This window comes from Grampus griseus, assembly GCF_964374135.1.
Source record: "Grampus griseus genome assembly, chromosome: 3".
Lineage (NCBI taxonomy): Eukaryota > Metazoa > Chordata > Mammalia > Artiodactyla > Delphinidae > Grampus > Grampus griseus.
The window spans coordinates 39,639,671-39,653,114 of record NC_139019.1 but is presented as its reverse complement, the minus strand read 5'-3'; the positions used below and the strand labels follow the sequence as shown (position 1 = coordinate 39,653,114).

Sequence of the window (13,444 nt, the reverse complement as noted above, 5' to 3'; positions counted from 1 at the left end):
GACTTATAAGAAGATTTCTGGATTTTTATATGAGCTTCAGTTTATTGGAAAAATTCTAGACAACGCACAACTGGGAGAAAATATTTGAAAATCATATATCTGAGAAGGGACTTGTTTGATTTCATTTATGAGAAATGTCCAGAATAGGCAAATCTATGGAGACAAAAAGTAGATTAGCAGTTGCCTAGTGCTAGGAAAGAGGAGTTGAGAAGAAATGCAGGGGATTGCTAAAGGCTGTGGGATTTCTTTATGAGGTTATTAAATATAGTAAAATTGATCATGGTGATGGTTACACAACTCTGAATATACTGAAAAAAATTTTAATGTGATAAATTTCAAAGTCACTGCAACTTTATAGACTTATTCAGTAATCGTTTCAATACTAAGTCTTAATTTCTATTCTTGCTTATTCACTATATATCATGAAGGAATTTTACCGTATACCTCAGGCTTGAGAATACATTCATACTCACATTTTTTACACTTTAAATGGGTAAATTTTGTATTATGTAAATTATATTTCAATAAAGCTGTTTATAAAAAAGAAAAGCTGTACTGTATCTTCGTGGGAGAATAAGAGCAAAAAAGAAAAAATATTTTAGTATTATTATGAAAATAATTTTGACATCACAGACCTCATAAAAAGGCCTCAAAGACCCTCAAGGAGTTACAAAACCACACTCTGAGACTGCTGGCTTAGAGTACTGTATCCATTTAGTAACAGATATCGCTACTCTGAAAGAAGTAGTCTGCATGTGTACAATTAAATTATGTAATCCAGATGGAGGAGTCTTGAAATTCAGCCCCCTGGAATGCACTGATTCTTTCAAAAAGAAGGTGAACTGAGATGTTTTCATATGGGTTAGAAAGAATTGGATAGAAATAATTGTCATTGCTGGGAGATGCCCTCCCAGGATCAGTGTTGTGAATAATTCTAATAGTTTCTTCATCTCCCTTTACTTTTAGGATTCTGGAAGGGACCATCCAGTTAGCAAAGTTAAATCACTTGTGGCACCCTGCCTTTCTGTAAGTAGGGAAGATAGGTTCTGACCCCTTTTCTTTCCATCGCCAGAACAGTCTCCAAAATTAAAAAAAAAGAGTTTCGATGCTGAAATAGCAAAACTAAGACAAGTGAGCACTGCTATTTCTAGCAGGGATTTCCCATTTCTATTGTCTATTATTCCTAAATTAAAGGTAGCGAAGTACTGGTTCTTAGTAGTAGTCAGCATGTTGACCTTGAATCTAGGTCATACCAGGATTGTAAATTACTAGGGCTGTTGAAAACTGTAAGTCAGTAGGCACTTTACTGAATAAAGACAAAAACTTAAGACAGTGAACAAATTATTTCACATTATCCAAATAATATAATGGGCTACCTTGTAAATCTGTGATATAGTGCTGAATTTCAAGATATTATTAAACACCATCATGGGGAAATTAAAGTTAAATGTTGTGAACTTGACCTCCAGGTAAACCTCCATAGTAAGGTATCACTTTGTACCCTAAACATTTGTCAAATATTTTGTTCTCTATAGTCAGCCATCTTCTAAAATAGATGTTATTTGATAGGAAGAAACCTGAAGTCAAAGGTTCTTTGCTTGTATATCACTATTCATATTTTAAAGTTTAGGCACTTTCAACAAATCCTTTGAGTGGCATATTTCTTGGAATGTGGTAAGCCTCTACTTTGCAAACTCTTTTTTAATGGTAAGTCTCTGATGAGAAGGCATGCTTAATCGAAAAGGAGGTCACAGCCCTTTTCACTTGCACTAGAAAGGTCATTCTAACACCAGTAATTTTGAAGAGAATGAAAGAAGTAATTAAGCTGCCAATAATTATAGAAGACTTTTACTGAATAAATTGCTCTTGATCCCTACTTATTTTGGTCAAGAAACTTCTTACAGAATTTTATTTTTATCTATGGCTGGTACTGCAAGTTAATCTTTTATTTCATGCTAAAATAAAGTCAGGGCAGAAACACGATATACTGAGAAAAGAACAATGACTTACGTCTGTAATATGCATTTAATTTAAAAATGCAGATCTACAATTAAAGAATCTAGAAATATCAGTGTTGACTTGTCATATGACCTCTACAGTCTTTGAAACCTATTCAGATCACCCTCAATGGACATTGGACAATGGTAGCCATTCACAGACTTGTCTACTTGTGTTAGCTACAGTTTAAAATGCCTGCTTTTAACACCCTTGGTAGTTCTCAGAAAGTCAAGGTTTAAATGTTTCTATTATTTTATTAAAAAGAAGCTGTTTAAAATACATATTTAGAATAGTAATTCTAAATTGCAAATAGGGTTAGAGGTGAGTACCTGTCAGGGAAGAATATAAGAACGAAGTGAGGGGCGTTTGGGAAGGGGAGTTATATATAGTTTGGAATAGCATATTTGACATACTAATTATTTTATATTTTGATTAAATTAAATTTATTTAGAAATGTCAAATAACATTCTAGATAGGTATTAAGGTGGATATGTTTGTTTTGATTTTTCAAAGTGAGCATGAGTTAAATATGGTTGAAAATTCTTACTTTAGAGAATTACACTTTTTTGTCTTAAAAGATGGGTCATCAAAAGGCTATGTGATAGTGACTTACTATAATTATGATTATTTTAAGCTCAAAAATTCTAAGATGTCTGGCCAAATGTTACTCATCATTTCAGCTGGGTGATGGGTACAAGGGTGTTCATGTCATTCTCCCTTCTTTGACATGTTTGAAATTTTCCGTAAGAAAAATTTTATGATTATGGCCTACAGTGGCCTAATAGCTTGAAATAGTCAATGATGAAAAAAACTATGTCAGAGGTATAAAAATATTTTGGAAGGAGGAGGGTAAATTCATATATGTGCTGCTTTTAAAAAATTTTTAAAAAGTAATAGTAGACAGTCCTGTCACCAATTTATGATTAAGGATGAGAGATAAATACTATCAATACGTACAGTAGGATGAGCAAAACTTAATGGAGAGACATGGAGATTAGGAAAGTATGGGACTGCCTATTAGGCCTGGAACAGGAGAGACCAGATTAGAAGAGAGGGAGAGAAATAAGCAGAGAAAAAGGAAGCACACAAGCATGGAATAGAGCAGAGAGACAATGAAGAATAAGAGTTAATCTCATAGGGAGGCGGAAACCCCCAAAGGAGGTTAATAGATTTTAAACTAGTTCATAAAGAAATCAACTGTTTTAGGACCAAACACCACTTGTCTTCCAAGTGATCATAATTGCATCTTGCTAAATTTGTAATTTGTGTCCCAGTTCACTGGTAATCCTTCTCTCTCTTTAATTTCTTCTTTCATCTCCAATAGCTTTTTTTTTTTTCCAATACCATTTGGCAATTTCTAGATTATGAAAGAGCTGAAACTAAATAACTTATTGAAATGAGGAAGCCTCTGGTTACAAATGCATTTGTTTATTTTTATGGAAGGGGTGGGAAAATCCTAATGGGGCAAGCAAGTTATAGAAGCGAAAACTTTAGGAAATTTGTCTTCAGATTGAGTGAAGTTAAGCACAGAACTCCATTCTTTGGGGGTATTTTTGGTAGGTCATTGGAAGAGCTGGCTTCCCATAAATAATGGGATGAAAAATAGACATCCGTAGAACTGAAAAGCTGGTCAGTGGCTTGTTCTTGGGTTTTTCTGAAGTGTTTTTCCGCGCCAACAACCAGTTCTCTGCCGACACCAACTTAATGTCCTACAAGTCCATTCAGTTCTGACACTAACTGCCTAGAGTTAGCACAGACCTCACAGGTTAAGGGCTCAGTCCCACAAAACTGCCTTCACTTCAGATGCCAGTCACAAGTCCCAGGTCGTCGTCGTTACTTCTGACCAATGACTATAAGTTGAGGGTACCCAAGAACCCCTCCTCAGGTTCAAGATTTTACTAGAACTCAGGGAAGCACTTCATTCAAATTTACTGATTTATTATATAGGAACAGCCAGATGGAAGAAATGCATAGTGCAAGGTATGGGGGATGAGGGAGGCACAAATCTTCCAGGCCTCTCTGGGTGTACCAACTTCTCAGCACCTTGATATGTTCACCAACCCAGAAGCTCATCTAATTTTATTGTTCAGAAGTTTTTATAGATCACAATCTCCAGCCCCACCTCCACTTTCCCAGAGGTGGAGCTGAAAGTTCCAATCCCCTAATCACTTGATCTTTCTGGTGACCTGCCCCATCCTGAAGCTATCTAGGGATCCCACCCTAAGTCAACCTATGTCTACCCATTGGCATAGACTCCGGTGTGTTCAAAAGGGGTTCCTGATGAATAACAAAAGATGAGTCCATCACTCAGGAAATCCAAGGGTTTTAAGAGCTCTTAGCCAGGAACAGGGACAAAGACCAAATATATTTCTTATGACGCCACGGTTTTAAAGAAATTTTTTAAATAAAACTTTTATTTTATTGCAAATTCCTTTAAATAATTTGAAAAAGTATAGTTTGCGAATAATTACCACCAATTAATCTCTAAAGTAATGAGTTATACAGTAGTTGATAATCAACATATTATGTTGATGGACTTGTGCTCGGCAAGAAACGTTTTCTATCTTATGTCCTGCTTAGCGTTTCACTGGCTCTGGTGGTGTGAACCTATTTAAAAGTTCAAGTTCTAATCATGATACTCCTTTTGTAGAAGAAATAACTTGTGCCTGTATTTTCAATTACCTTCTCCCTTACCTTTTCTTTGTTTTGCTATCTTTTTTTAAATCACTCTATCACATTATTCAATAAAGGTCTCCCCCAAATAAAGGAAATTCTTTTTCTTCCTTTTCCCCTATTCAATTAACTAATTAATCTGTGTTTAAGTTGAACAGTTCTCTCTGAGGAAGGCAAGACTGAATCAGATAATAGAAATTCTCCATGAATATCATCTGTGGTAAAACATGAGGAAGGCCTGGTTTAACAATACTTCAGGACAGGCACTCCTTCTGTTTCGTTATTCCTCCCTCCCTCTCTCCCCTCCTTACTCCCTTTCTTCTTTCCTCTCTTCCTTCTTTTTCTCCTCTTTCACTCTTTCTGGCTTTCTCCCTTCCTCCCTGCTTTCCATCTTTCTTCCAGTCATTTTTTATTGCTGCAGAGTTAATTTCCTTTAGTGGTCTAAAACAACCAACATTTTGTTATGCTCACTATTCTGTAGGTCGGGAATTCATAGAGATGGCTTGTCCCATTTCCACAATTTCTGGGGCCTTAGCTGGAAAGATTCAAATGACTGGATGCTAGAATAATCTGGTGATTTCTTAACTCCCTTGTCTGGCATCTGTATTGGAGTGATTCAAGTTGGCCACAGCCGGGACTGAACACCTACAAGGTGGCATCTCCAGGTGACTTGATCTTCCTCAGATCATGGAGACTTCAGGATAGTCAGGCTTCTTACAAGTGGTCTCAGGACTGCAAGAATGAGTGTTTCAGCAACGAGACTGAAGATGAATGCACTTTCGTGACCTTGCTGCAGATTCTGCCACAGTCTACCGGATGAGGCGGTCATAAAGTCACCCTGATTCATGGAGGGGGGATAAAGACCCCACTTCTGTGTGAGATAAGTGTCAAAGAAATCACAGCCATATTTTATAACTGCCACACTTTCTTTGAAGGAGACTCGAAACTTCCTTTTCCTATCTGTCTGTGCATATAACTGGCCATGAGAATATATTCAGTGAAGTTTGAACCCATATTCCTGCACTGAATGAAGACCCTTGACTCATTTATTTCTGTGAAGTGAAAAATCTTATTGGAGTCAAAGGTTAATAAGTAAACCTATTGATCTGAGAGGCATAGTGTTTTTAAATTTTATTCCTTTTAAGTACTCTGGAACATTAACAGTAAAATAGGGTAGCATTAAAAACAAGGTGGCGTTAAGATAGGGAGACATTGCTCTGATCCTATGCTATCTACATCTGGCTTTTCTGAAGTTGCTTTGTCAATGGGCCTCATTTCCCACAGTCTGGGTTGGGAGGTCCCACTGCCTTCAGAGGAGCTTCATGCATGAAAATGGAGCTCATGTAATTGAGCCACTGTTCCTTTCTCTTCATCTTCCCTGGTAATCAAGAGGTGACCTGTAAGTTCAAGAATTATATTTCATAACTGAAAAACAACAAAAACAGAAACAGTATACAAACTGAATCAAAGAGAAAATTACTAGAGCACTTTCTGTTCCTTATTTCAACTGGGAATGGCATACCTGGCATGTTTCAGAGGCTAGCCACATGTGTTGTATCACTAAATAGAGACGTAACAGCAAAACTCCGAACATCTTTTAGACACTGTAGATTTCTCAGTTCAGTGGTTTTGATGTTGATGCAGACAGACTTCCCTTGAAAGTGCAATGATCTGCATGCCTTTTGATCAGTGTCTTGGTGAAGACTAATATTATTTCACATGAAACTAGCAAGACCTAGTTTCTTTATTTCTTTGTGGAATAATTTCACACACATGGACTTTCAAAAGATTTAATATGAGTTTTGCTAACGAATGGCAATTGCTTATGGATATACCACTATCTGCCTGATTGAGGATCACGGTGTGTATAAATATATCCACAAGGGGAAGGTTTGTTTTCTGTAGCATTTCAAACAGCTCTACTAGGTACTTAGGTGACATGTCTGTCAATTCAAACATATTAGTATTGAAATTGTAGCACTTCACAATTGAAGTGTATTACACACTCAAGATACAGTAAACTACTGTATTTGAATTGAATCATACAATCATGGATATTAGAGCCAGAAAAGATCTATTAGGTTGTCATGTCCATCCACTGCCACTTGGCATTGTTATTTACAACACACTTTTGCATCTAGAGTTAAATGCCTCAAACAATAGGACTTCTACCACTGTACGAGAAAATTTTCTTTTACCGTCCAAAGGACTTGCTCATTGAAACGGTTTTTTTCTTAAATTCAGCTGAAATTTATTTTTTGCTCAGTTTCACTCCAGTGTTGTCATACCTCAGTCCCCATCCTGTAACCTTACTTCTGTTTTCTCTCTTTTTATAGTGGCACTGTTTTAAAGACTGAACCATTTGAAGACCATACTTTAAAGATGTAATTCACTTTCTGCCCAAATTATGTGATGCTTTAGGTTGGCTTCCCCCCAGAAGTGGACACTGAGACAAGGATACAAGTGTAAATAGTTTAGTTGAAGATGACCCCAGCACATGCTTGGAGGTGACTGAGGAAGAGAGATAACAAAGAGAAGAAAATCAATAAAGGGTGCATGATCAAACCAGTGCCATTATGGGTAACTGGATCTTAATCCTACTGCAGATGTTGATGATTTCTATAGAATATGTGCCTCAGAGTTATTCCTTTGGGAGTCAAAAAAGCTGGGGTACTTACATACCAACTCTTGCCAGCCATTGGTTGCAGGCTGCTCATAAGGGATATTAACTTCCTGGCACTTCTGGTCTGCCCTGCACATGGCAGAATGGGCTGTAACCCACACAGGAGGCCATCAGACCATTGAAACTCTGAGTTTTTATGCGCTACAATGGTAAGACCTTAGGGAATCTGACCCAATGAGTCTACTAAACAGGGTGACGTCCAGTCATCATCAAAACTCCATGTATACTTCTATCTTGTTTGCACAGGTTTATGATTTATTTTCAAGTAACCATTTTCTCTGGTTCAAAGTTATTTTGTCAAACTGGAAGCACTTCAAAAAGTTTCTGTTTTCTGTAGAAGGGCAGCATTTGATTTAGAAGGACATTTTCATCTGTGCTTGATTACAAGTATGGCAACACTCTAGCAGCATTATATATATATATATATATATATATATATATATATATATATATATATATATATATATATATATTTTTTTTTATTTGCGGTACGCGGGCCTCTCACTGCCGCAGCCTCTCCCGCCGCGGAGCACAGGCTCCGGACGCGCAGGCCCAACGGCCGCGGCCCACGGGCCCAGCCGCTTTGTGGCATGTGGGATCCTCCCGGACCGGGGCACGAACCCACGTCCCCCACATCGGCAGACGGACTCCCAACCACTGCGCCACCAGGGAAGCCCTAGCAGCATTATATTTAACTAAAAGGATAAAGCAATACATTTTTAAACAGCAAAAGTTAACTTTTGTAGAAAACGCATGTTAGTGATTAAACATATATATTGACATGCATTTTTATTACTGAGTATATTCTACAAGTAATCATTACATTTTGATATTTTATTCATAAAGCCAATCACTTATTAAATGACCAGACTCTGGTTAAATTAGTTTCAAAAGTCTTACATCTCATTTGATGAATGATGCTGAATTATTATATTCGTGCAATAACATGCTTCTCAAAACACTGAGTCTAACTAACATGATTCAATCTCTTTAATTCCAGTATCTAGAAACATAGTTCAAAGTTTACAACTCCTTTTTTGCTGCTGTAGTCATGAAACATAATATAACGGAATCATATTTTTCCAATTATTTATCTATCTGTAGTATTACATTTTCTAAAAATCTGACACATTTTAGGATGAAGTATTTTTAGGTTGGCCTATTTTTTAGGATAAAATGATTGAAGCTTTTAAATATTCAATAACATTTGATTAAGTATATAAACGTATGTTTGGTTATATATTTGAGGATTCACTTTTGCTTACAAAATTAATTTTATCAACTTGGAAATTTTCTGGAAAATCTGGGTTGTAGAATTTCTTTAACCCTACCTCTTACTTCAATTTTACCGAATCTTTATGAAGTTTAACCACATATACAAAACATTGTCTATGGGTGACCTAACAGAGGAGTAAGAAATAAGTAAAATAGTATTCAACATAATTAAAATTGATAGTTATTTATAAAAGTTCATGGACTTGACTCATACAAGAAATTCCTAGTTTTCACTCAGAGCCTCTGTGAACTTACAGTGAAGATAGTTGTAACTAGAGTAGTCATCTATTTTCCAATCCCACAATAGATTAGAAGCAACAAAGTATAAAGATCAGAGTGTCTACTATAAATGCATATAGATGCAGAGAAATGATTGTACGTGATAGGTAAATGGTTTTCCAAATCTCTGGGATCATCAGAAAATGGAAACTATCACCTCCAGAATTTCTAATTCAGGAGGTTTAAATTAGTCCCTGAGGATTTGTATTTTTAGCAAATTTCCAGGTGCTGCTGTTGGCTCAGGGACCATACTTTGAGAATCACTGGGATAGACAATGGGGTGCTATAAGCAGAAACTATGAAAAGCTTTACTTATATGTGAGTGAATAGAGGAAAGCCTGATATAAAACACTAGGATGGGACCATAAAATTTAGGGGAAATTACCTTTCCCATATCAGCAGACTCCATGGTCACTACCGTATTGTACATAGTAAAATAATATCTAGAGAGATAATTCTAATTTATCTAGAAATACTAGTGTATAAAAAGTCATGAAGTAATTACTGTATTTCAAAACTGTGTTCATTCAGTATAATTCAGCTAATAAGAAGTCTTTGTCAATAAAAGGTTAAAATATTAGCTATATGGAAAACCCATCTATGCAAAACAAGTCATTGCCTGAGTGCTTTGTGTGGTAGGCTGAATAATGGGCCCTTCAAAAATGCACATGGCCTAATCCCTGAAACCTGTGAATGTTACCATTTATGGGTAAAAAAACTTTGCAGATGTGATTACACAAAGGACCTGAAAAGGAGGAGGTTATCCTGGAATATCTGGGTGGGCTCAGTGTTGTCAAAAGGGTTTTTATAATAGCGAGACAGGAGGTAAGAATGAGTAGAAGGCGATGTAACAGTGGAAGCAGAGTGGAGTGGAGTGATGCAGCCACAAGCCAGGGGAAGCCGACAGCCTCTAGAAGCTGAAATAAGCAAGAAATGGGTTCTCCTCTGGAGACTCCAGAAGGAACTAGCTCTGCTGACACTTTGATTTTACCTCTATTAGACTCATTTCAGACTTCTGACCTCCAGAACTGTGAGAGAAGCACTTTGGGTTAAGTCACTCTGTTTGTGATAATTTTTTACACCACCAATAAGGAAACTATTACACCTTGTGAAGCCCAAATGTTCCATTATTATTTTTTAAATAATGTGACTCTATCAACACTGGATTTCTTAAATCTTATTATCTGTGTGTGCATATGTACATGAATGCTAGGACAGGAGTCCAAGGTGGGAAGTGATAGAATGTGCCATAGGGAGCATAGAAAGCAGTGAGGTCAGAAAGGCTTTATATAGGGTACTAAGGACTTTCAACACACAAAATACAGGATCTTATATAGGTACTTACATAATAAGAGAAAACAAACTTCCACAGATATTTTATTGAAGAAATTAAAAAAACATAATAATTGGGTATAATTTTCTTTACCATAGATCTACTATGAGATAAATAGAGTTCTTTTTCTTGGGGGGCGATGATAACATTTCGCTTAATTCAGGTTCAAAGTTAGTGTTTTCGTGATCAAAATCAATTGCAAGTGTTTATGTGTTAATGTAGATAACCGTGCTAATCTACATGTTATAAATTTGGATGAAAGTGGCTTCAGCTTTCTGTGGTCCCATCTTTACCTTGTAGAATCATTTCATCTGTAATTGCTATTCATTTGCTCAGATCTCTGTGTTTCATTTTGTTTTGAGCTGATTTTCACTTTCAACTGGTTCTTATTTAATTTTTAAAATTATAAGTTAAATTTATTTTTAAATTTAGCTTTTTCTGGATATTTTGTTAAAGTTAAAATGTGTAGTGAAGCATATTTTCATTAATAGTGTTACCAGTAACTAGACTTTAAGATATTTACCAGTAACTAGACTTTAAGATACTAATTCATTGTACCAATAATTCAAATAAATCATCCATACCTTTGTTGCTAAAACAAATACAATACACAGACATAGACACAGATATGCTATCTAGATGTATGTTTTGCAGTTATAATTTACAAGAGATTAGTAACTGAGTTTATGTTGTTAAATACATTCATTGAGTTTATTTTATAAGTTATAATTTCGTAGTATGCCTTCTATGTATGTTCACATTCTTTTCTTGTAAATCAAACAAAAATCATATATGGATTGGAGAAAGCTAGTTTTTAAGAATGTATGTCATTTAGGTTGTTAATCTAAAGTTAGTCAATTGATAAACATATTACTATGAAAATGTTGAACTTTGTAGCAAGGGAACAAAAGTAGCTTTAACATGAATCAAGTTGTATCAGGATACTTTTAGAAGTAGCAAATAAAATAGCTTAAACAATGAGGAAATTTATTTTCTCACAAAACAAGTAATTTGGAGATAAGACATTCCAGGGTTTAAAAATTCAATATCATGTCATTATGCACCTGCTTTCTTTCAGTCTTTCCTCTGTCATCTTTAGCATTCTGGCTTTGATCACAGGCTTGCCCCATATGGCAAGGTGGCTGCTATAGTTATTGGCATAACTATTTCATCTGTACCCATAAAAGTCAGAAAAAGGGTTTTTCATATCTTGTTCTTTATTTTTTTTTTAATCAGAGAGGAATACCTTTCCAACAAATTTCCTATAAATCAAAAAAAATTTTAATTTAAAAATATACTACTAATTTCATATAATAGCAAATATTTAGTAGATCTTTACTAGATATATACTACATAAACACATTTTGTTTGTTTCTGTTTCCATGAGTTTATATTTTGTTATAAAACATCAGTAGTCTGCTAGAAGCAACTAGTAAGGGAAGGAGAGAAGAAGAGAATAGGAAAAATGAGCAAAGGGATAACCTAGGAAGCAGAGGCAACAGAAACAAACTTTACTGCCTTGGTGAAATTTTTCTCTGTCTTAACCTTCAAACCACACTCTGTGCTTAAAATATTCTTTACATTTAATTTGCTAAAATTTAAATTGGCTATTATCCAGTAAAGCACTTTAGAATTTCATTTCTCCCATAAGATAATCCTATTCCAAAGGAAAAGGAAGAATTAATTTCCAATTGATCTTTGTCTAAATAGTTATTCTGTCTTCCTCTTTGCAAATCATCTGCTAAATGCATTCACATTTTAATTTATAATGAAAAATTTTTAAAATTTTTTCTTATTTTAGTTTTCTCTTTCTGTTTGATATCTGGCACATAGACTGTTACAGTAGTCTTCCATTTGCTTTTATTGTTTCCATTATTATCATACCCAGTTCACCCTGCAAACCTATGCTTAATTAATCTTCATAAAAGACCATTATTTTTGTGCTACTAGTACTCTCAGTGGCCCTTAAAACTCACACTTGGTAGCTCCTAACTCATGGTCTTTCTCCTGAAACTTGGTTTCTCTTCCAGTGTTTTCAGTCTCAGGAAACAGAACTCAAATATAACTCTGCTCAAGTCAGAAACCTGAGTCTTTTTTAAACATCTCCTTAAAACCAATCCATTTCCAAGTCCTGTTGGCTTTGTCTCCTAAGTGTCTGTTAAATCTATTCATTTCTCTCCAATTTTACTGCAGTTATGCTAATAAACACTGCAATCATCCCTGTTTTAGATACTTCAACGTCAGGTAACTGGCCTACCTCACCTACTCTTGCCTTTCATCTCTTAAATCTGCTCTTTACATATATCTAGAAGAATCTTTTCAAAAGTGCAATCTAACAGATGGTTATCTTCTCCCTCCCCTCTAGTACTCCCTCCCCTTTTCCTGTTTCTTAAAGTTTTTCAGTGGTTTCTACAGCTCTTGGGATAAACACCAAATTCCTGAATTTGACCTACAAGGCACTATCTATAAGGCCTATATCCTTTTTCCCCCAAAGTCATCTTGAATCATGTCTCTCTCTAGTCTGTCTTCTCTAGCCCTGTTTCTTCTTTCAGAAAAGGTCTTCTTTCAGGCCCTTATGAACTTTCCTTAGTCCTTTCTTTATTTAGATAAATATTGGTCATCCTTCACATATCATCTCAAATGTTAATTTTTTTTTTTTTTTTTTTTTTTTTGTGGTACGCAGGCCTCTCACTGTTGTGGCCTCTCCTGTTGCGGAGCGCAGGCTCTGGACGCACAGGCCCAGCAGCCATGGCTCACGGGCCCAGCCGCTCCGCGGCATGTGGGATCCTCCCAGACAGGGGCACGAACCTATGTCCCCTGCATTGGCAGGTGGACTCTGAACCACTGTGCCACCAGGGAAGCTCCTCAAATGTTAATTTTTTAGGATGCTTTCTTCAGCCTTCAAATTTTTATTATTTGCTCTTATATAACTAATTACCCCTTCTTTATTTGTCATAATTATATTATGACAAATAAAGTATATATAAATATATATTTTTATAATATATATATTTGTACTATATATACAATACTATATATATATATATAATATACAAAGTATATATAAATATACTTTATTTATGTGGTTATTTTACCTGTCACTAGATTGCAGGCTCCATGAAGGAAGGAATTATACCTGCTTCTGTGGTAGATATATGATACATATTTCTAAATGAACGAAGAGAAGTAGGTCTTTGTTCTAG

General features: G+C 35.6%; 1 long non-coding RNA gene across 1 annotated transcript in view; it reads left to right on the top strand.

The window, feature by feature from the left end:
- The first annotated feature begins 1,006 nt into the window (after positions 1 to 1,006).
- The window catches only part of LOC309819546, a 636,463-nt gene continuing 624,025 nt past the window's right edge, over positions 1,007 to 13,444 (top strand). The window contains exon 1 of the long non-coding RNA XR_014296442.1: positions 1,007 to 1,026. This is a non-coding gene — a long non-coding RNA (uncharacterized lncRNA). The remainder of the gene's footprint in view (positions 1,027 to 13,444) is intronic.